Below are 24,405 nucleotides of genomic sequence, written 5' to 3' on the forward strand. Positions count from 1 at the left end.
CCATTTTTTCATTATTCCTCTCCTTTCATCTTTTCTCTTTTTGTTCCCTTTTTTATTTCTTGCTTCTCTTTCATTCATTCTTCCCTCCCATTTTCCTCTATTTTAAACTTTCCTATTTGCATTTTCTTCTCATGTTTGCCCTTTAGTTCTTTACCTTTTACATTTCTTTGTTTCTTCCCCTTTCATTTTCTCTTAAGTTTTCCTCTCTTCTTATTCGTTTGGCTTCTCCTCTATTTGTGCTCATGTTCTCATTTTAGCATTATGTTCTCCTTTATCTTGTCATTTTTCTTCTTCGCTTTCCTTTTTGTCTTCTATTTATGATATTATCACAGTCTGGTATATACAGTCACGAAGCTCGAGTTTTTTTAGATTGCTGGGAACAGTAGACTGTGCCGGTACTATTTCGCATTGTCTGTAATGAGGCGATAGTAGCGATCCAAGTGGTTAGCAACTATTCATGGATGGATATTTACTACGTATTGAGTTTCGTGACTGTATATACTAGACTGTGATATTATTACGATGTACCGAAGTACAGCGTGCAGAAATTCTGCATTATAATTATCATATGATGAAGGATGGGTGGAGCGGAAAAAAACTCTCCGGCACCGAGACTCGAACCCGGGTTTTCACCTCTACGTTCTGTCGCTTTATCCACACTGGATTCCAGTTCCGATGCCGGATTGAATCCTCTCAGTTTAAGTTCCACCTTTTACTTTCCTTTTAGTGGCCAACCCTCATGCACTATGTCACACGTGTCACAGTGGCACAATGTCCAACGCACTATGTGCAGAGGTGCACTCATTACGAGTGATTAAGTGGCCGGGAATCCGGTGTGGCTTAGTGGATAAAGCGTCAGCACGTAGAGCTGAAAACCTGGGTTCGAGTACCGGTGCCGGAAATAATTTTTCTTCGCTCCACCCATTCTTCATTCTATTTATGATACTGTCCCACTACAATTCACACTCAAATGTAAATCTCTTCTCTTCAAATGTCTATGAGAAAATTTCCACTGATTCGCTGTCTCCTTTACGAAAGTATTGCTTTGAAACCTGAAAGTTGGTACTCACGACGCGCTGTATTCGTACGGTACATTTCTGCTTGTGACGTGATTATAATTATTGCTACTACATACAGGATTCTGCACTGTTTTCGGCGTATATTTCAAATGAGAGGGCTAAAAGCTTTGCATTGGAACACAATGGTTTTCTGCCTGTGTTGTAATGGCGTCGAATTTACGAACTGTTTTATCGACATATTTGTACGAAGCTTTCCGTGATGCTAATGAAATTACAACATATAAATGACTACTAGTTGGAAGCAAAGGGGTTGATGGAAAAGCGGTATAATTATAGTTATGTTATGCGACATAAGGATTTTGTATTATATAATTCAAATATAGCCTACATCATTTATGCAAATTACGTGCCATTTAGAGGAATATCAATGAAATCAGTCATGTTTTGCCAAAAATTTGTGTGTAAAATTGACCGTTAAAAATGCAACAGTGTTTAACAGTTCATTTTGAACATCTAACATTTTAATTAGTAATATAACCGAAAGGCTTGAAGTGCTTTTAACAGAAATACGTATAAGTATTTATTGTTTATGTTGTGTTTAAGTATAAAAGCTAATTTTGAACTACAATTTAGTGTCGCCGTATTTCTACTAGATTTTGATACCGTGGAGACTCGTTGCACGTCCTGTGTTTAAATAATTTGGTGAAATATTTCTATAACACTAAATATTTGAGAAAGTTTCAGAGTGGTCAACCGCTGTGGAGTAACAAGTAGTCTGACCGGAACGAGCGAGCCCGGTTCAAATCCTGGTTGGGGCAAGTTTCCTGGTTGAGGTTCTTTCCGAGGTTTTCCCTCAATTAATTAAAGTAGAATTGCTGGTTAAATTTCGGCGTTGGACCTCGAACTCATTTTGCCATCATTACTTCACATATCATCATCATCATCATCATTCATACAATAGCCCGAGTTAAGTTCACGGTGCTGCGTGCTGTACTTGTACCAGAACGCGCCCGTTCAGCTATCCCAGGGATGTCAAGGTCAGAGCACGTGAAAGACTCTACGTGCTACAAAGCTCACGGGCTCCAATGAATCTATTCTGCGGGAAGTAGCGCTGAAAAAGAAGGGGTGAACAAAATGAACTCTATTGGCCTACCACTGCAAGATGAATTTGTGGTGTACAAAGCGGACGGTGGAGAGGATTTTTTCGGTGTACTCCCGTTCCCTATATTAATCCACTAAGACTCTCTTCCTTATATCCTCCATCACCTGTACTATTTGAAAATAGGCTGAGGTTAAGTCTTCACTGTAGTATAAGTTTCTGATGTTAATATATTAAGGACTTGGCGTCACGGACGCTGGGGCGTATTATATTCTCGTCTGAGGATGGCATCTGACGCTCTCAGGACTGAGGCAGAATGGTTCATCTGTCAGCATCTGATTCGCGAATTCCACCCAGGTCGCTTGTCGGACTTGGACAACCACCTCATGTATAGAGTGAACAATGGGGCGAAGTTCAAGAATCCGTCCCGGATCCAGATCTCAAAAAGCCTAGCAATATACCTCTTCTTCAAAATCGTAATTGTAAATGTATAGATATCTCTCCAGTGCCTCCACCAACGTAGTATTGAAGACAGAATTGTCGTTGCTTGGCATATTTCACAAAGCATAACTTTGTATTCCTATAACGAAATGAGCAGATCGCATAACTTGATCATTATCGGGCAGACACCGAGTACACTTCTCTTGCAGTTCAGAAACTTTCCGCTTCATAAAACCGATACGATCGGTTTTTATGAAACGGTAGTTTCCTTATCACTTAAAACTTGAAGTTCGTGTATTTCAATGTGAGATATTTTCTTCCTCTAATTGATTTTCATTACGGTCGTTTTATGCAACTAGTTTCAAACGTAAAACTCTTGCTTGCTTCAAAAGCCATGCATAAACGACATATCCGTCATTGTGAAGACAATGTAAGGAGATTGTAAGTTGATGTGTAAGTTCGTAGCGTTTTTGTTCGTCACGCGTTGTTAGGAGATAGTTTATCGTTTTTGTCATTCTTTTTGGAGCGTTGTGCTTGTAAATACGCCTCGAATTTTGCAGATTTTACAAAAGTTTGGGCTAAAAGAAGGTGGAATGTCAAGTGAATAAAAAAAAGAACACTTCCAACATACTTTTTGTTTAATAGAGGAGCAAAGGCAACGGGGACGGCTCGAAATATTTGTCTCTTGTACGGAAAGAATGCCATCTGAGAAACAATTGCAAAAAGTGGTTAAGCATTGTGTACTACGAATTGCTTCGAAGGAATGCAACCATAACTGTTGGAATTTATTTCCAATAACTCAGACACCTTGAGGCCGCAATTGAAGAAAATTGACCGGGAAAACTGCATCATGTGCTGCTGCAACACAATAATGCACGCCCGCATTTCGCTAACATGACGAAAGCAGCTATCCAGTAGCTTAGTTGGGAGGAGATGAGTAGGACTAGGTTTTTATGATCTAACAATTCCAAAATATGCAGTATAAAATATGCACTTATGACCTAAAAATTTCAGAAACATGCACTATAACATAAAAATACGACCTAACAAGATTATAATTAGGTAATAATTTCAGTCATAAAATAAATTACTAAATCAGTTTATGACAGTGAACTATTCATTTAAGAATAAAATGCACATGAGAAGCAAGCTAAAATATGGAATTTGATATTGCAGTAAGCTTTTTATTTTATTAAAATTATCAGTAGTTGGTGTAAGCTATGATTTTTTTCGCATGTTTCTTTTAGTTCAGTTTATGAGTCCTGAGTAGCAATGTACAATGAATACCGTGTGCAAATTTTCAAATAAAAATATTTCCTGTTGTCAGCCAACAAAGCTTTGTACTTCGAAAAACTTCTTTCTACTGCAGCTGACACAAGAGGAACATTTAAAATGGGCAATATCATTTGAATCTAATTCTGAATCATTAAAAGAAAAATTTTCACCCGACAAAATCCTTGAAATAGAATACAATGTATGATAACCTTTGTTTCATTCCTAACACTTTTTCCATTTTCTTTGACACTTGTTGCCCCACTTTACCACAAACAACATGAATGTTATTCAAAGTTTGTTACACTAGTTCTATCTGCTTCACTAGTGGCATATCTGATTGCTTCAAAGCAGTTATAGCAGCAGGAAGAAACCCAAAATTGGGTTTGATAATGAACGTTGGCCTAAAATGCCGAAATTATAAATTAATTCTTGGTCTAGTCTAATTGAAGTGGCTTCCTTTCTATCAAACAAATCAATTATGTTTTTCACAACCTTGAAGACTGGCAGTAGTAGTTGCAGACATGAATCCAGGATCCCCATGTTGTCAAAATGGGAGGATGCTGCCAACTTAAATGATGCAACACGTGAAGGGGCTTTCAAGAAGAACTTTTACTCTCGACTATGCCGAAATGTAGTAATTATACACCTGGTAGCAGTCCTTTAATGCATGTCAGTAAAGTACACCTATTCATTAAAGTTCAAGTTTTCGATTATTCTCGGATATGCAATCGAAAGACGAGGGAAACGTCACGGAGGCTGGAAATCCAATACTGTCGCAGAAGGTTATGTTCTGTTACTATAGTAATTAGCGTTAATTGTAAATGATATTCAAATAAATTCAATTCGTCATCTCGTTTTTCAATTCCAAATCAATTTCCAGGTTATACATTCTCTGCATTACATCAAGGTCAGTGACATTATTGTTCCTCGGAAAAAATCAATACTTTCGCGTCTGCGCACATCTCACAATTCAAGAGCTATGAACAAGGTCACTTCCGATCTTCTGTCAGATACAAATAAAATGTATACTTCTGAATAATTTAAAGTTAGAAATATGGTCGAGCATAAAAAGTCGTATGAAACTTGTCTATAATGGTAATTAAGGCGCTCGTATGAAAATTATGAAACTCGCTTGCGCTCGTTTCATAAACAAACATACTTGCGTCTTAATTACTATCATTATAGGCTCGTTGCATAATGTACTATTAGACACACTCAGTTAATTTATCAACCTCACTGAATTGACTACGAATCTCGTCTGTAACTCTGTGTAAGGCGTGAGCCAAACAACTGCATGGACCATTTTATTATAAAAATGCTTTGAGTGAATCTGCAGCTTTCACCATATAAGGCGCAGCATCCGTTACAAAGAGCAGTACATTGTCATGTTGAACGCCTTCGGACCATATGACGCCCATAGACCTGTCGAACAGTTCACTAATGGTGGAAAATTGACTTTTTCTAATTGTTCACAGTTTATTACAAAATTTTCACCTGGACCATCTTCTTCCAAAGTTCCCACAATAACATTTGCAATGTATCCTCCCATAGAGTCCGTGTTCTCATCAATTCAAATCCATATTCTTTTATTTGTAACCCGTTGTCAGATCTGTTGCTTTTTTTCGTATCATCGGCTGATATAGTCCTTTCTTATCGTGGAGGAAACGAGGAGAGATTTGCCTATGTGTTTTTCTAAGAATTCACGAAGTTTTGAATGATCCAGTTTACTTAGGATAATGTCGGCACAAAGTAAGGCTGTACAAAGTTCTTCATAGAATGGTGTATAAGATTGCCGGAATTCCCCTAGGAGCATTTGCTGTAGTGTTCTTCCATTTTTAATAGGTTGTATACCACGTTTGTGTTTTTCTGTTCTCACATGCGGCTCAACGTTAAATGTTTTCTCCGCGGTTGCTCTTATGTCGCACAGTTTACAATACAATATATTCCCATCACTCGAAAACACTTTCTCACCATATCGAGACAGTAACTATTTCAATTTTACTTGAATACTTTTCTTCGCTTTTGGCATTTTTCCTGAACTATACTACACACTCTTCCGATTTCAACAAGATTCAATAACTCAATGAGACCCTTGTATTCAGTCCGGTACCCTGATTATAAAGAATAAAATTTTAACAAACTTAAAATGATAGTTATTATAAAACCAACATCAATGAAAAATAATAAAAATTCAGGCTCCAGTAGCTACCTGCTTGTCGCGAAAAACAATAGGCCTACACAAATATGTCTTCACTGGTACGTAAGGGTAAAGTCCATATTGTGAATTTAAACGAAATAGGGAAGAAAGTACATTTTACCATTTTCCAGGAAACAAAATGTGATGTGTAATTCTGAGAAATTTAACATCTCAAATGAACATGGAAGAAAGAAATTGTATGAGAAAAGTTCTTTACTTCTTGAAAGAGTGAAAAATGTCGAATATGACCATTAAATTACAAAAATATCCTCTGTCACATAGAAATAATCAAATATGTATAAATATGACTTAACAAAATACTTTAAATCAATTAGTTTTTTCGTAACAATTTTGTTAAGGAACATATCAGTCTTACAAAAAAAATATGCTACATCTTGAAATACCTAGCCCTAGTGATGAGATTCCACATCCCCCACATTCTCCCGATCGTCTGCACTCAGATTTCCATTCTCTGTCCAACATTTTTCAAGGGAACTCCTTTTTAACGAAGTCAGCCACCGGCGTAGCTCATCGGCTGAGGCGGTCGCCTGCCGTTCTACAGTTGCGCTCGGGCGTGGGTTTCATTAGTGCTTGGGCTATTATATGGTGTGTTTTTTGCAGAAATAAATAAAAAATAAATAAATCCTACCCAATCTGTCAACCTAATCAATCCATGAATTAATGAAAGCATCAATCAATCCATCCGTCAAGTAATCAATCCAAACAGTAAATCCAATCAATTCAACCAAACAAATCAATCAATCCTACCAATAAATCAATTTATTAAATAAAAAATAAATAAATATTTAAATGAATAAATAAATAATGGATAGTCATTACGATTCGAACCACTACCAGTACTACCTGGAAAGCTTTTACATTTCACGTCTAAAGGCTGGTTCATAATAAACCGAGAACTGAAACACAACGAGAACGAGAACGGAAATAATGTTAAAATAAGTGTATTTAAATGTGAGCGTTCACAATAGTTAATTGTGAATGCTCATATTTAAATACATTTATTTTAACAATATTTCCGTTCTAGTTCTCGTTGCCGTTTCCATTCCCGGTTTATTGTGAACCAGCCTTAACATCTTCGTTATGAGCTACCGCATCGTCTGTGGCAACTGTCTCATTGATTGATACAATATCTTAAAAAGTTAAGAACAGGACATTACTCTGAGTCTTAGGGCCGTATTCATAGACATTCTTAGCGCGGTTTTCGGTGGATTATCAGCGTTTTTCGTATTCATAAACCACTGTTAGCGATAGGATATAATTTGAATTCTGTACAAATAACCAGTGGATAGCCAGGGCAGGTTTAGCACGCTCGTAGCGCGTGCTGCGAAATGTCTATGAATAGCACCCTTAGAGTTTAAGAAGTTAGGCTCTGTTTCCTACTGAAACGCTCACATGTAAATTCCGCTGGAAAGGGATTGAGCAGAAGTCGGAACTAAACACCTTTTTCAAGTACAAGACAGCTGCAAGTTTTTCTGTCTTAAGTTGCACATTTTGTGCAGTAAATTATTGAATTGTGATAGTCCATTTCAAGTTCATTTTTAATTCAATATTTTGTATTACATACATTTTTAAAATATAATGTTGAAAGACTAAGTTAGTAATTGAACAACTGTACAATATCAATAACTTTTTCAGTTATCGAAATAATCTTCTTCCAGTGAATTCTCTGCAATTCGTACTTTTACCAATTCAGACAGGATTTTCTCCCAACTACTACGAATTTGTGAGGATCTGCTGTATTTTCTCATATGAATGTGAAATGGTCAGATGTAAGAAATAGGTACCTACGCTGTATCAACATCTCAGGTTATTTAGCGTCTGAATTAAATGAAGGTGATAATGCCAGTGAAATGAGTCCGGGGTCCAGCACCGAAAGTTACCCAGCATTTGATCGTATTGAGTTGAGGGAAAGCCCCGGGAAAACCTCAATCAGGTAACTTGCCCCGACCGGGATTCGAACCCTGGCCACCTGGTTTTGGCGGCCAGACGCGCTGACCGTTACTCCACAGGTGTGGACCCTATGCTGTTGATCTTATAAAAATAGAAATGTTAATATCTGTGAATTTATCTAAAATGCCACGCAAAGATATTCACGGAACAGCTAAAGTGATAAAAAAAAGACTGTTCAAAGCTTTAACCTACAATGAAAAGTAGATTAATGAGGAGTGAATGCACAAATTGAAATATAATTTCTGTATTGTGTTACTGAATGTTTAATTTTAAAGTTTTTATTTTAACGAATTGCACTGTGAGTGAAATTATTAATTACGATGGATTTGTTTCTGTCAATAACAAATTTGTAGAATGCAAGCTCTTTCAATTGCCTCGATCAGGCATCTGTCTACTATTTTGACCTCAGATATCAAGCAACTCTGATTGAATGATTTCATTTAAGTATGTCTTTCGAATAACAGTTCAGGAAAATAATTATAAACACTAGTTCCATTGAAGTACAACCGTTGTAAAACGCCACGAACTTGTAATGGGAAACTGCATGCCATCTTCATGATTCACTTTTATGCTTATTTTATTTCAAAAGAAATTATTTCTTTCCGTGACCTATATCTGTCAGACAGTATCATACCACAGTCTAGTATACAGGGTGTCCCATTTAACTTGTGCACCTATTATAACTTTTTTGTTGGGATAGGTATTAGAATTTCTGTTTTTGAGCGTTATGTTAGAATGAGGGGCTAACATGAGAAAGTGGAGATTTGGTGCATGTAACTACATTATGGTACAAGATACACGTGACGTCATCAATTTTTCAAATAACACTACATACTTTAATCATATTACTTTCATTACACACATTAAGACGAATTCAAAAATGTATCACAATGTCACCTTCCTAATCAATAACAACAACAAAAAGGAAACAAACACGTACTTCCAATATGATAATGTTATACTTTGATAGTCACAGAAGATGTTCCAAATGGTGACCATTCACATTAATGTACATTCGAAGGCGTTCCCCGAAAGACTGTATGACTGCCCGGAATGTTGCTGGCTGAATGGACACAAAAGCCTGTCGAATGCTTTGCTGCATGTCGTCTGGTGTTGTCTGAATGTTCTGATACACACTGTCCTTTACAGTTTCCCACAGGAAGAAGTCGAATGGCGACAGGTCCGGAGAACGTGGAGGCCACTGTAAGTGGATTGTTGCGTGAACAATTGTTGTGGCTTGTTTACATGTTAAGACAGCAAACACACAACACGCATTATGTGTACGGACGTCAGTCGTCTTTCGTTTTGTGAAAGTTAATGCACAAGATGAATGGGACACCGCAACGAACGGCACTTTCTGATGGCATTCATTTTGCATTTTGTTGTTGTTATTGACTGGAAAGATGACATTGTGATACACTTTTGAACTCGTCTTAATGTGTGTAATCAATGTAACATGACTAAAGTATGTAGTGCTATTTGAAAAATTGGTGACGTCACGTGTATCTTGTACCACAATGTAGTTACATGCACCAAATCTCTACGCTCATGTTAGCCCCTCATCTAACATAACTCTCAAAAACAAAAATTCCAATACCTACCCAAACAAAAAAGTTATAATAGGTATATAAGAAAAATGGGACACCCTATATACAGTCACGAAGCTCAATACGTAGGGAATATGCATTCAGTAGATAGTTGCTAACCACTAGGATCGCTAATTTCGCCTCATAACATACAATGTGAAACAGTACCTGCACAGCCTATTGTTCCTAGTACCCTATTCAACTCAAGCTTCGTGACTGTATATACTAGACTGTGATCATAAAACAGTCTAGTATATACAGTCACGAAGCTCAATACGTAGTAAATATGCATCCTTAGATAGTTGCTAACCACTAAGTTCGCTAATATCGCCTCATTACAGACAATGCGAAATAGTCCCGGTACAGTCTATTGTTCCTAGCGCCCTCACAACTCAAGCTTCGTGACTGTATATACTAGACTGTGATCATAATATAATCTTATAATTTTTGTCGTGGATCCACACTAACAATCGAAAGAAGTCTTGCAACTCGTGATATAGGGAAATTAGATGAGATAAAATACATGACAGACGAATCTATGAACCGTAAAATGGTCTCCATAGTGATCAATCCAGCCCCGTATCCATAACAACAAAAGAATTGAAATATACATAGAAAAGGCTATTTCAATTTTTATTGCCCATTGTCATATGAAACAATTGAATGATAATTTATAAAAAAATTTCCGTACTCGATTTATGAATATGGGAATGAATACATAGAACACAATAGCTTTTTTAAGTTTTGTGACATTAATTCGATATGGTGAACAGAGCATTGTGCCTCGATATGAAACAGAGTATTGAGTTATATTATACGAATTTCCATTTAAAGTTTATAACGAAGTGCACAATTTTGTATAGGCAGTAAGAGAATAGGGAAATACAGGGCGTATACATGATCTTTCACACAGCAGTGATCACAGCTGTAGTACTGGTTTTCCATCTTGAGTTTTGCGTACATTACTTTTAATACTTTATTATAGAAGATTGATAAATGAGCAACTTACTAGTGATATATATTTAAGCACGTGGGCTACAGCTGTTTCAGTATATACACCATCGTCAGAGCCTACTGGATCATAGCGTCATCTTGATATCGCTGCCTGTTGTAAGGATGTGTGTGTTTCTGGCACGGGTTCGAATCCCGGTCGGGGCAAGTTACCTGGTTGAGGTTTTTTCCGGGGTTTTCCCTCAACCCAATACGAGCAATTGCTGGGTAACTTTCGGTGCTGGACCCCGGACTCATTTCACCGGCATTATCACCTTCATTTCATTCAGACGCTAAATAACCTAGATGTTGATACAGCGTCGTAAAATAACCCAATAAAATAAAAAAAATTGTAAGGGTGTGTTTGTGTGTTGTAATGTGGGGTCAAATAGTGAGTGTGTTCTGAAATTCATCTGTGTGTTGAGAATTTGATTTGGGTGTGTTTTAGTGTGTCTGTACATTTCATATTGATCTAGTGTGTTGAGTTTTTGGTTTTTGGGTTGATGTGTAGGATTTCCATGTCTGTAGTTATGTTATTGTGTGTATGGTTAGCATCAGTTATATGTTCGGCATATGTAGATGTATTGTGTCCTCTGGTTATTGCTTTAATGTGTTCTTTGTAGTGTGTTTGGAATGATCTGCCTGTCTGTTCAATGTAGAACTTGTCACAACTATTACATGTGAGATTGTATACGTCTGTGTGGTTGTATTTATTTGTTTGTGTTCTTGTGTTGTTTGTGTGTTGAGGTGTAAGCAATAATCAGAGGACACATAAGCCGAACACATAACTAATGCTAACCATACATACAATAACATAAAAACAGACATGGAAATCTTACACATTCAACTCAAAAACCAAAAACTCAACACACTAGAACAATATGAAATATACAGACACATCCAAATCAAATTCTGAAAACACAGATAAATTTCAGAACACACTCATTATTTAACTCCATATTACAACACACAAACACACTTACAACAGGTAGCGAAATCAAGATGATGCTATGATCCAGTAGACTCTGACGATGGTGTATATAACGAAACAGCTGTAAGCCCACGTGTTTAAATACTGAATATAACACTAGTAAGTTGTCCATTTACCAATCTTCTACTGGTTTTCCATTGCTAATGAGTGAAATGAAATTTTTAGTGTATTAAAGCAATTTAAACTTCACTCCCTTGTCATTTAACCGATGCATCATCAACATCATCATGATCATCATCAAACTTTGATCGATAAAAGTAAATATAGGCCATACAGTAAAGTGTCGTTAAATCGGAGTGCGAATTCTATGTAAATGACAATAAATATAATTTTAAATATTTACTGATTTTCGTGATCTTTCATGGACTTTAGATTTTCAAGGTATCAGTAAAATGAGATTAGTTTTAGTGACGAGTTTATTTTGTCTACTTGTTAACGATGTTACCACAGGTTTTTCTGAGGAATCCCCAGACGGTATGACAAAATTAAAATGCTTTCAATGATTTATTATCATAATACACTGCTCTCTTAAAATTATTGAGCATAATGGGAATTAAATCAATGTTTTTCCCAAAATATTCTGTAATATATTTCAAGTAATACAATTTTCATCTCAAAAACGAAGCAAAAAGGAGCTAAATCTTATTAAACATTTTTGTTTGAAATATCTCAAAGAATAACCCCCTGAAATAGGATGACACTACTACGGTTTATTCTGCATATAGCTACAGGAACTGCCTCCTTTTTTCAACGAAACGATTGGGATCTCAGCTACCTACCAAATCCTCGGAATCTCACCGTTCTTGTACTAAAAGGTCGGGCATAGGTTTTTTTTAACATATGAAACAAGTAAAAAATTAATTTAAGCAAAAAGAGAAGCCTCCCCTTTTTACAGGGAGCCCTTCAATTGTGCAAAGAGAATAGAATAGAATGTTTTATTTTTGCTGGCAGAGTTAAGGCCATAAAGCCTTCTTTTCCACTCAACCAGCCTTAACCAATGCAATAGGCCTAGTTACATACATAATTATTTAAATTATGAATATTTAGAATACACTTAAAAGATTCTCCAGAAATATTCTTCAGTTAAGTTTTAACTACTAGTACATGTTTATTTAAATTGAGATAAACCTATAAAAAAAGTAATAGGCCTAACTTAATTTAAGAGCTAATTTAATTCAATCCACTCTATATGCAATATGTAAAGAATTGTAATTAAGTTGAGATAACTAGTTGGTTAAAATGATGAGAATTAATTTAATAGATGTTTACTAGAACTATGTTATAGGGAGCAAAATATAAATATAAAAGATATTGATATAATGTGAATATTAATGAAATGAAATTTTGCCATTAGAGGTTTTGTATTCCATTTAGAGAAGTTAATGGTAATAAGGATGGAAAGATGTTACTTTTATTATAAGTAACAAATATTAATCAATAATTAATCTGTTAAGTAGGAATTTATGTTATTTTGATCTAAATGAAGTTATTGTCCAACAACCCCTTACATCACTCGGAAGCGAGTTCCAATTTCTAGCAACTGAAACTGTATAAGATGAAGAATATAAAGATGTCTTGCGATAAGGTATAATCAGTAAATTGTTGTGATGAGATCAGGTACTTGGGTGTTCAGAAATCATCTGATTATTAAATAAAAAGAATCATAAATCACCTTCGAACTGGAGAAAATCCCGATGACAGTCATCCACATGTTATAGAACTACTAATTCACATCTGTAACGTAATATAGAGACTTTATTGCCGAAATCTGACACGCGGAATCGCCGTGAAGCGTGCTGCTACTCGCCCATGCCACTTTTCGAGTTTTGCCGTATTACATGAAACCTCTTTCCAACCGTACACCAATCATTTCTTCCCACAGTAATGTGATTTAATCGATTTCTTACATTACGGTAACCCCTGCAGTGGCTGAGTGGTCAGACCTTCAAATTGTCACGCAGGCCGTCCGGGTTCGAATCTCGGTCATGTCTGGGATATTCATTGAAAAATCCATAGTGACACTTTTGGCTAACAAGATAGTGGTTGGGGGTTTTGTCGGGGTTTTCCCGTTTCCACATATTAGGCGTGTACACCATTCAGTCAACATTTCACTATTTCGTCATCATTTTCATAGCATTCCCGAACCACGTCTAGTGACGCACGGAGGGGGCTGGAATAGAGACGAGGGGGGTTGCCTCCTCGAAACCTGGATACGCAGCGAACAGTAGTGTAGTCAGACGGATTGAGTTTGGGAATGCGCCTAGTTTGAGGGCGCAATAGATCGTAAAAGGTCGCAGTGCTGGGTCAAATTGTCCCCCTCCCGAAAATCCCATTGCGTTCTTTTCCGTTGCATTCCATACAGTACGGTACTATTATTCTATTTACCTTGTAACATCAAGGAAGGATCTCAGAAACTCATTTGTGCTGAATAATAGTAAAAATTAATGAATCTGTCCAACTCAGGAGTATTTCCTCGCAGTCGGCCAATTATTAGTCATGTGTTCCATTCTTTTCTTTCCACGTGATGTTAGTAATACTGTTATTATTGCTATTTAATTTATATACTATTAAAATACTCCCTCTGTTCCAAAATACGGTATAGAAAGATGTCATTTTATTCTGTTCCAAAATATGGTATAGGCCTACATTTATTAAAGTTCTCAGTAATATCACTGTAACTTTAATACATATTCTAGATACTTATTTGTTAGATAAATTAAGAAAAGAAAAATAAATAAAAAAGTGCATTTAATTCTGTATGATGTAAAATTAATAAGAGAGAAAACAAACATTGTTTTGTGAGAGACAAATTAAGATAAAAACTGCAATAAAATTACAAAAAGTTGTCATACGACTGTTGTGCCTTAGATGTTTCTATTAAAAATTGACTGAATTGGTGTTCCATTTTCTGCAACAGAAACACCACAGCAGGCGCTCACCTGATTTCTGTCCATAATGGACATTACAGATATTATGATTTGATGCACTACAGGAGATTAGAAACATTTAACAACTTCACTGTATGATAGCTGCTTCACTACTGAACAGAATACCACACTGCAAAACATTTGTTACTGTACCATATTTTGGAACGGAGGGAGTATTTGTTACTTAAAGAAACCCAATAGACTATATGCTTATAATGTAAAAATTCAAGGAAAAGTTTCTGAGGAAGTATTAACATGGGACGGAAAAACTTTTAGCACTTATTCATAGCCTACTCAGGTTTTCATATTTTCACAAGTTAGTTGTAAAAATTGCTTTTAGTATTGAAATAAGGAGGTGATTAGGTCAGTCCTTAAATATAAAAAGTTGCTTAGTCGTTTAAAAATTATTACTCTTGAATAAACGCATTACAGGAAATTCGTGATGGTAAAATGCGTTAATATGTCCATATTATGTGTGATAAAAAATTTGACTGTGATACAACTAATTTTTTCTGAGTAAATGTTCCCTGACCTTTATAAGAAAACGTTTTCCTCGTCCCTAACCAGTACGTTCATCAGAAAATTCATTAGATTTCTCTCTTTATATTTTATGGTAAAATCCTTTTGTCAGTCGCCTAGACTAGATGAGATTATAGATTAAATTTCACGTAAATTTGCAGAAATTTTGCTATTATAAATACACCAAATCTAAGGAAGAGGAGTAGTGAAGTCCTTTGTGAGGAGTGTGGCATTGTATGGTGCAGAAATATGAACATTACGATGAAGTGATGAGAAGCGATTAGAAACATTTGAAATGTGGATATGGAGAAGAATGGAGAGCGTGAAATGGACAGACGGAATAAGAAATGAAGTGTTGAAAAGATTGGGTGAACAAATAATGATGCTGAAACTAATCAGGAAAAAAAAAAAGGAATTGTTTGTCATTGACTGGGAAGAAACTGCCTACTGAGGGATGCACTTGAAGGAATGGTGAACGGGAGAAGAGTTCGGAACAGAAGACGATATCATGTGATACACAACATTAAGATACAAGGATAATTTGCGGATATTATGAAAAAAGACAGAAAATAGGAAAGATTGGAGAATGCTGGGTTTACAGTGCTTTTGGGCAGAAAACTATGAATGTATGAATCAACCAAATGTTTTGACTCCGATTTCTTCAAAGCTATTTTGACAATGGTGACAACATGAACGTTGTATACATTTTAATTTAAAATTCAACATTCGCCATCGTGCTGAAGGTACTTGTGCCATTCTTGAATTAGCTTCAGTTATGTTATCACGGAAGAATGAACTATCTCAGGGTCGTATTATCGTCCTTTTGGAAGTGTTGTCCTCGCAAACTCTCCTTGAGAGATCTGAAGAGATGAAAATCTGAAGAAGTGAAATCTGTGACATCTCGTGGATCAGGAAAGATATTCTATCTAAATTCTGCAATGTCCTTCCTCTTTTGATTCCTTGTAAGCAGCTTCTACTGACATCTCGCAATTCTTACCGTTTTCTGTGAAGTTAAACTGACTGTCTCATTAGATGCCAATGTAGGAAATTTGAGGTAATTGTTTTTCCACTTTGCATTAAATTCACATGAAGAATACCAGGAATGACTCAGAAAGTTCTAAGCAGACTTGTGCCGCGGCAGGCTGATAGCATTTGTTTTTTCTATTACATGCCAAATCTTTGAGAATTCCCCAAATGGATTGTCGTTTCTTGTCTTATTCAATAGAGTAAATCCATTTCTCTTTATTAATGTATGTAACAAAATGTTTTCTTTTGTTTGTTATAGTAATACTGAATTTTTCTCAGTCTTGTCACATGCAAACGTCAATTAAGTTTTATAGCATCCAACCTTTATATATAAAGTTCAACGGAACCTATTTTCAAACTTTAAAATGCATTGATTGAAAACGTAATTTTTTAAGCAACTCTGGTCTCAAACAAGTTCCTACATAGCTATGTGTCTTAGAATCTAGACCACCTGATGCCTTTATGTAGGTAGAACTAGTTTCAGTATACTGTTCTATCTCTATGACTGCGCACTCTATAAATTAAATTAGTTTTTATTAGTCAGTTCCCTATACTTTGCTTTAGCATATGTCAAACATTAAGCAGTTCATCAATAAAATTGATTGTTTTATTTGGATCAGAACACTTTACTGTACATGAGTGGAAGTTAAATATTAAGGCTTATATTAATTAACTGATTTGTTTGCGTCACTTACCTTTATTTTACATCAATGCTAGGTTCAGATTATGCACTCCATCAATTGAATGATTTGGTTGGGCTAGTGCACTTTACTTTACATGAAAGCAAGGTAAACATTACACAGTTCATTAATTAACTAATCTGTTAGCTTCAGTTCATTTTACTTTACACCAGTGAAAGGTAAACATTACACAATCCATCAATTAATTGATATGCTTGATTAAATTCACTTTACCTCACAGTAGTATAAACATTGCGCAGTCCGTTAAGAACTGATTTGTTTGCGTCAGTTCACATTACTTTACAGCAGTGCAAGGTAAACATTACACAATCCAGCAATTAATTGATTTGTTCGGTTAAATTCACTTTATAGTAGTATAAACAATACTAAGGGCCTGTACTACGATCGCCTGTTAAAGCTCCAGATTCGTATACTCCAGTTTAGCAATCTGGAAGTTGAATATTTTGTTCTGTACTACCAGCGGATTTTAACTGCAGGATTGTTATCCGGAAGATATAGTAACATTTTTATTACGTTGGCAATGAAGTTACTGAAAATGTAGTGAAATTTATTGCGTTGGTATACCTTTCCCCGCGTATTTCATGTTTATGTTCCGTGTTTATATGGTACTATTTATTTTGAGGTTTTATTGTAAGCATTATTGTTATTATTTATTATAATACTGAAGCTCCAGCCAAGAAAATAACAGAGTGAAGAACAGAAAATTACACATACTGTATGAAGAAACTTTACATAGAAGCAAAAGGTAAGATTTTAAAGGTTATGTTTCTTTTCGAATAGTAACAATTCCTACCATATGATAGTATTTTGGTTTTAATTAGTAGGCCTAAACAGGACGGGTGCGGGTTCCAGCAAAAGTGCGTTTTTCTCCATAATCATTGTCTTATCCATGTGTAACTGCACAAGAAGTGTAGGTGGCAATTATTTTTGTATTGTAATTAATATTAAGTGTGCTTTCAGTTTGTTGTATAGCCTACATTATTAGTGAATTGGGCCTATTTCGGTAATTTTTTAGAAATAGTGTACTTCACGGCTTCAAATCATGGGTCGAAGGCACAATAACTCGTTTAAAAAGAAAAGTTCACTGATACTGATAATAATGAATGATGTCTTTGGCCTGGAATTTCTAACCAACATTAGTACAGCAAGGTACGCTGTTCCTAGCAAATTACCAATATTTCAGTATGTTAGGCCTACGTATTTTACTGTTAGTAAATGGGCGGATATTTTGTATTAGCCTATAATACCAATCGATCACAGATAGGGCCTAACATTATTTTTTAAAAGAACAGCATGAGGTGGAGAGACGTTTCCACTAAAATGCAATATCAGTTGCTGCTACCAGTTCGACTATAATCACTCACTGTAATGCACATTCAACACCTCGTAAAATAACACAGAAACAGAAGATATTAAGTTTTTTCCAAAGTTTCTATGTACAGTATAGTCATATGTTTGATATTGTACTGACAATCGTCCATTAAAAGCTTTTGCTTATTTAGGTATAGAAACTTAGATAAGGGAAAAAGAGAAATACAGTATATTTTCTAATGTTATAGGTTGCATATGGAATTAACCTAGTTTTACTTCCTTTTTAGTAATATAGAATGAAGCATGGGAAGAATATAGTAACATCAGCACAAATACAAGGACCTGAAAACAGCTGAGAAGCAAATTTGAATTCTTGGAAAAGAACACAAAGAAAATTGCTGCTGCAGAGAGACAATGCAGGCTACAAACAATTGGAGCCCCTCCAACTGAAGCAAAACCAAATCCAAACTTAGCCAAGGTAAGTGATTTAATTCTCCTATCAATTGAGTGATTTCTCAGTGATTTTGATTCATATTCAATGCATAAGTTCACTTATATGTTAAGTTATACAATTATTACATAATAAGGAGAGAAAATTGTATAACACAAGTTTGAATTCTTTTTATTTATTTATTTATTCATTCACTCATTTATTTATTTACTTACTTTTGTTATGGCCGAAGTAGTAACTAAACCAAGTTCCACTGATACCAGTGCAGCTAATAACACGAATGAGGTTAGTGTGTAAGGAATTAAAAGTCAGAAGAAGAGATGATGAGCTTTAGAGATAAAAAAAATATTAAGATTCTTGAAAATTGTTATACAAATTTAATTTAATGTCGGTATTACATTATAATACTATTATTTCTTTTTTATTTACAGTACCATTCAGGTTCACAGTGCAATTCTTTAGTTTTTGAAGTGAAACTGGACATCCCAACAATATCTCCAGGTAATTTGATTTATACTACAAAACGTTCTTTCACATTCTACGTATGATGCTTACTTTTCCAATCTGAAATAGCTGTAACATATAAACACATTTTCAGCCAACATGTTGAAAATAAAACTAACACACATACTATATGAAATCTGCAGCAAGCAGTAGATAAATTAGATGCAAAAGTTAAAAAAAAATGTTAAAATATAAATTGTACATAATGATGAAATGGTCACAAGAAATCGATGTCATAAAAACTAAATATCATTGTATTATAATATTATGTGGGATTTGAAATTTATAAATGTAGGCCTAAAAATAGAAAGTACACTAAACTGAAGAATTTATTTTGAGATTTCTCTGTAATGGGTTTGTAATTAGATTAGGCCACATTATGTTAAGTTGTATTTCAATTTTACCGTGAGGATTCTCACTTTGAAACTTGTGAATGATTTCTTGTGTACAGAAAAAGTGAAAAATATCTTTTCATAAGTTAAAACAGAAACTGACTACACTCTATTTACAATAGAACTATTTGCTTGTTTTCTCTCTCTCTCTCTTTTTTATTGCAGCTTCACTTTCTTATTGTTAAAAATGAGTTTGGATTAATAGCACATTAGAAAATACAATACTGTTACAGCTGCTGACTTTGAAGTGTCCACAAATTTATGATAAAACATCATCTTTCTCCAGAATTAAATATCTTAAGAATTAATTCCACTCTTAAAATATTACAGAGTCAGCTAGTGCAGCAGATGAAGGTCTTCCACTGTACAGGTGTCTACACAGTGTAATGAAAGTAAGTTTTAAGTGAAATTACTGGTTTATTCAGTGTAGGTAGTGTAGGCTAAACCGAGAAAGGTCTAAATATAAGCATATATCCCTCTCTTAAATATTTCAGCTGATAATGGGATAATAGCTGATCGAGTTACACCCCAAGGATGCTTAAAAAAAAAAGAAAGAAAGAAAAAGCAAGCCTCTGAGGAATGCATTAGCCACATTGAAAAATCTTTCTCCATCTGTGAACTCTAATGTTGACTTAATTTTACTTGAGATGTTAGAAATGCATGAACTTCAGTACTATTACAGTGATTTCTTTAAAAAATACATTAGTTGAAAGTTGGATGTTAACATTATAACAAAGAATGATTTGAAATAAAAGTAAGTCATGTCCTCATGTTTGCAAAGAGATGGGGTTTGGAATATCAAAAGTAAGATTTGGACTTTTTACATTACTTTTTCCTCCTCTTTAATGGGTGGTCCATCTACAAGGACATCTTCAATTAGTGGCAGAAAGTAAATGCTACAATAATCACCCATTCTTTATGTTTTAACAAAAAATATGTTTAATTTTGTTGACCAGATTTGTTTGACCTGGATGACTGGGAGATTACTTCTTCTCATCCTTCTAATGGAGTGATAATCTCTTGCAGCTGTTCTTGATCCCTGTGGTCTCTGGCCTCTGCTTTATCTGCTAGTCTTTAGGATTAGGTTCGAGTCAGGTGATAATTATTAGCTAATCTAAGGTTTCTGATTGGGTTCGGGTCTGGTTCAGATCAGGCCGAGATGGGCCGGGCCTAAGAATTATGGCCCATGCAGATCTCTAACAAATGGGGCTTATAGCTGAAGTTGGCTCTGCCACAGTTTTCCAAGTTTTGTGTATTTGCATATTATGTATTTGTGTTGTGTTTAATTACAGTTACTATGTACTCTTATGTATTAGCCTGTATATTATTAATTTGTAAATATAACATGTACCATAGCATATATAATGAGACAGTGGATGTAATAAATGATTATGCTTATTGTGTCTCCTGAAAAATTTCGTGTTTTGTTCACACAAAATAAATAAATAAATTTTAAATTTAATTGCAGCTATAGTGCATCTCTCTTGTTTTAAGTACACATTCACAGAGTACCTGAATACAATTTAAGCGTCAGCTGGAACAACGTTGTAAGTTACAAAATTTTCATTCGGTGTGTTTCCATGTAATAATGTTGCATGTCATGTTACCTTGCTATACTCCTTGAGTTGCAACTGTCCATCAATGCAGTACGTGAAATTTGTCCACTCAAAAGTTTGCTACCCTCATAAGAACAAAGTTGTACGCATAAACATTTTTGCAGCTCCTGTAAATTTGACCAAATATAACTTATAACGTTGTTCCAGCTGACGCTTCAATTAATGTGCCTCTTGAAAAATGCTTATGTAAAATAAATTTGAATTGCAGATACAGTGCATTTTTATTGTTTTAAATAGCCTACAGTGTACCTGGTCATAATTTTTAAAATGTATTTATCAAACCTTTGTGTTTGAATCATCTTAGCCTGTTAAGACATCACTGTGAGGGATCCAAGCAATAAAATATATTTAAAAAGTAACGATATGAATATGTTTGCATACATGAATCACTAGGCCTAGTGTGAATGAAACAGCTCCCTTGCAAAACATAAATGCCAATTCCAAAACTTTCAGGAAATGAAGAAAAACTGTCACGTATAAAATTCAATAAACTGTTACAGTTTGTTAAATAATAATATATAGCAAGCATATCTTAAGCCTGATTAGTGAAATATGTTAAGCCTACTCCTACTGGTGAGCGATATATCCAAGGAAGGAGAAGGGAACTTGCCACCCTACCACATTATCTCCTGACAGTTGTCTCATGAGTGATGCCTTATTGGTATTCCAATCTATCTTCAGAGAGTTGACTAAACAACTAGCAGACAGAAAATGAAACAGTTCTAGGAAAAATTTAATCAAGACCTATAATATATACATAAAACCTGTATTAAAATACTATTCAGAAGTATTCGTAACAGCATCAAAAAGAGAGACAGAATCCCTTGGGGGGGGAAACAAGCCTTGCACTTAATTACTGGAGCAAATAAAACTACTCCCAATGAAGCATTAAAAGTCATCACTTCAATTAAACCAAGCAGCAAGTGCAGCACTAGCTCGATTGACAACAGTTCCTGCTGTAACTTCGTGGACCCCACAAAAATCTCCTACTGTTGTCAATGTTCTCCCAGTGGCATAGAATCTCAATACCAGTAGTAGTTGGTCCATTGGAGGTAAGGCATTATTTCTGGAAAAATGTATAAACAATGAGATTTGGTTGCACCTTTACCGGTAAATCTTTACAATAGCGTTACCAAAAGAAGGCAAGGACTACCTACAGGATAGCCTGGAAGAGAGAGGTTCGGATGTAGTTTTGACATTTTTTTTTTTTAGACAATTGTAAATATATGCAAATCATACTAACCTAAATGTCACTAACTCGATCTTACGAAAACTTGTCTTTTCCCTTTAATTAGTAAGGAAACACAGTAATGAAATGAATGTGCTGCCCTTCCCTGCCGCCTACCCCTTCTATCTCGATAGAGCGATCCCGCCTACCCGTACCTCTCCACCGCACTCCACTTTCACAGCAACTTTCCACCTTTATTTGGGAAATTGGTGTCGGCACTCAATTTTTCTTTCGTTTACGGTACATATGACTTGACTAGAAGCCAAATATATGAATACATTTGTATCTTAAAGTGGTAACGCAATTGTGAAGAAATGATAGTTTACCATATAAAGGATTTTGATATTATTATATACTGTTATTATTTTTTATATAAAAGTATTTTGCAACTGTTATTATTGTAGGTTGCCATATATTATTATATCAATCACCTTAATACCTTGTAAGGGCAACAGAACACCTGCATGAAGCAACATTCTAACCTCACTTCTACTGTATTACAGGTTACTGTACTTCAAAATAATTATTATAGTGCTATTATATACAAAATATTGATGTAATACCTACCGAAATAGTGTAGCTTATTATTAACTGTGTACTTATGAGCTGTGGCATGTTTCAGTTGATAATTGATTTCATGTAGTAGGTTTCGTTATTCGAAACTGTCTAACAAATTTCTCGTCATCCCACTCTTCAAAATTATTTGGACGCAGCCTAATTCGTTTTGCTGTTCTGATACAACGAAGCATCTGCTCCAAAACTTATCATCAGAATCAGTATCAAAATTAAATTGATCCTTCAAATCACCAGCTGTACGACGTGCAGCCATCTTGATTTCAACACCCGAGTTCCAACCTCCGGATAATGCCAATCTGCTACTCTGCCTTCCGGATTGCTAATCTGGAAGTTTAGCCTCCAGATTGCACATAACCAAAAGTCGTAGTACGCAATTACAACCGAACTTCCGGATAAATATGCCATCTGCCGGATAAGTTTAAACTAGAACTTTATCCGAGAGTCGTAGTACAGGCCCTAAGTCCATTAAACACTGAGTCGTTTGCTTCAGTTAACTTTACTTTACATCAGTGAAAGATAAACATTACACATTCCATCAATTAATTGATTTTCTTTATTAAATTCACTTTACTTTACAGTAGTATAAACATTATGCAGTTCATTAAAAACTGATTTGTTTTCTTCAGTTCACTTAACTTAACTTCAGTGCATGATGAATATTACACAAACTATCAATTAATTGCTTTGTTTGATTAAATTCACTTTACATTAGTATAAACATCATTACGTAGTCCATTAAGAACTGATTTGTTTGCTTCAGTTCACTTTACATTACATCAGTGCAAGGTAAACATTACAAATTTCGTCAATTAATTGATTTGGTGATTCAATTTACTTTACTTTATTGTAGTATAAATATTATGCAGCCCATTAAAAACTGATTTTTTCAGTTCACTTTACTTTACCTCACTGCAAGATAAACTTTGCACAATTAATCAATTAATTGATTTGCTGATTCAATTTATTTTACAGTAGTATAAACATTATACACTCCATTAAAAACTGATATGTCTTCTTCAGTTCACTTTACTTAACATCAGTGCATGGTAAACATTACACATACCATCAATTAATTGCTTTGTTTGATTAAATTCACTTTACATTAGTATAAACAACATTACGCATTCTATTAAGAACTGATTTGTTTACTTCAGTCCACTTTACTTTACATCAGTGCAAGGTAAACATTACACATTTCATCAATTAATTGATTTGCTGATTCAATTTACATTACTTTATAGTAGTATAAACATTATGCAGCCCATTTAAAACGGATTAGTGTCCTTCAGTTCACTTTACTTTACCTCAGTGCAAGATAAAGATTGGACAATTAATCAATTATTTGATTTGCTGATTAAATTTACTTTACTGTAGTATAAACATTATACAGTCCATTAAAAACTGATTAGTTTCTTCAGTTCACTTTACTTTACATCAGTGCAAGATAAACATTACACAATCCATCAATTAATTGATTTGCTGATTTGATTTACATTACTTTATAGTAGTATAAACATTATGCAGCCCATTAAAAACTGATTTGTTTCCTTCAGTTCACTTTACTTTACCTAAGTGCAAGACAAAC

General features: G+C 34.9%; 1 protein-coding gene and 2 long non-coding RNA genes across 4 annotated transcripts in view; 2 read left to right on the plus strand and 1 right to left on the minus strand.

The window, feature by feature from the left end:
* LOC138695280 (uncharacterized) overlaps window positions 1-24,405 on the plus strand; it is an 815,404-nt gene that overhangs the window by 335,598 nt on the left and 455,401 nt on the right. The window lies entirely within an intron of this gene.
* On the plus strand, window positions 17,131-19,954 carry LOC138694330 (uncharacterized). 2 transcript variants are annotated; one of them, XR_011330903.1, is made up of 5 exons: window positions 17,131-17,487; window positions 18,302-18,531; window positions 18,936-19,005; window positions 19,731-19,792; window positions 19,895-19,954. It is a non-coding gene; the product is annotated as an uncharacterized lncRNA (long non-coding RNA). The 2 variants fall into 2 exon arrangements; XR_011330904.1 differs by lacking the exons at window positions 17,131-17,487; window positions 18,302-18,531 and adding an exon at window positions 18,732-18,789.
* Window positions 21,732-23,124, minus strand: LOC138694331 (uncharacterized). Its single transcript, XR_011330905.1, has 2 exons — window positions 22,812-23,124; window positions 21,732-22,082 (listed from the first exon to the last, which is right to left on the minus strand). It is a non-coding gene; the product is annotated as an uncharacterized lncRNA (long non-coding RNA).

Source organism: Periplaneta americana, chromosome 2 (assembly GCF_040183065.1).
Source record: "Periplaneta americana isolate PAMFEO1 chromosome 2, P.americana_PAMFEO1_priV1, whole genome shotgun sequence".
Taxonomy (NCBI): domain Eukaryota; kingdom Metazoa; phylum Arthropoda; class Insecta; order Blattodea; family Blattidae; genus Periplaneta; species Periplaneta americana.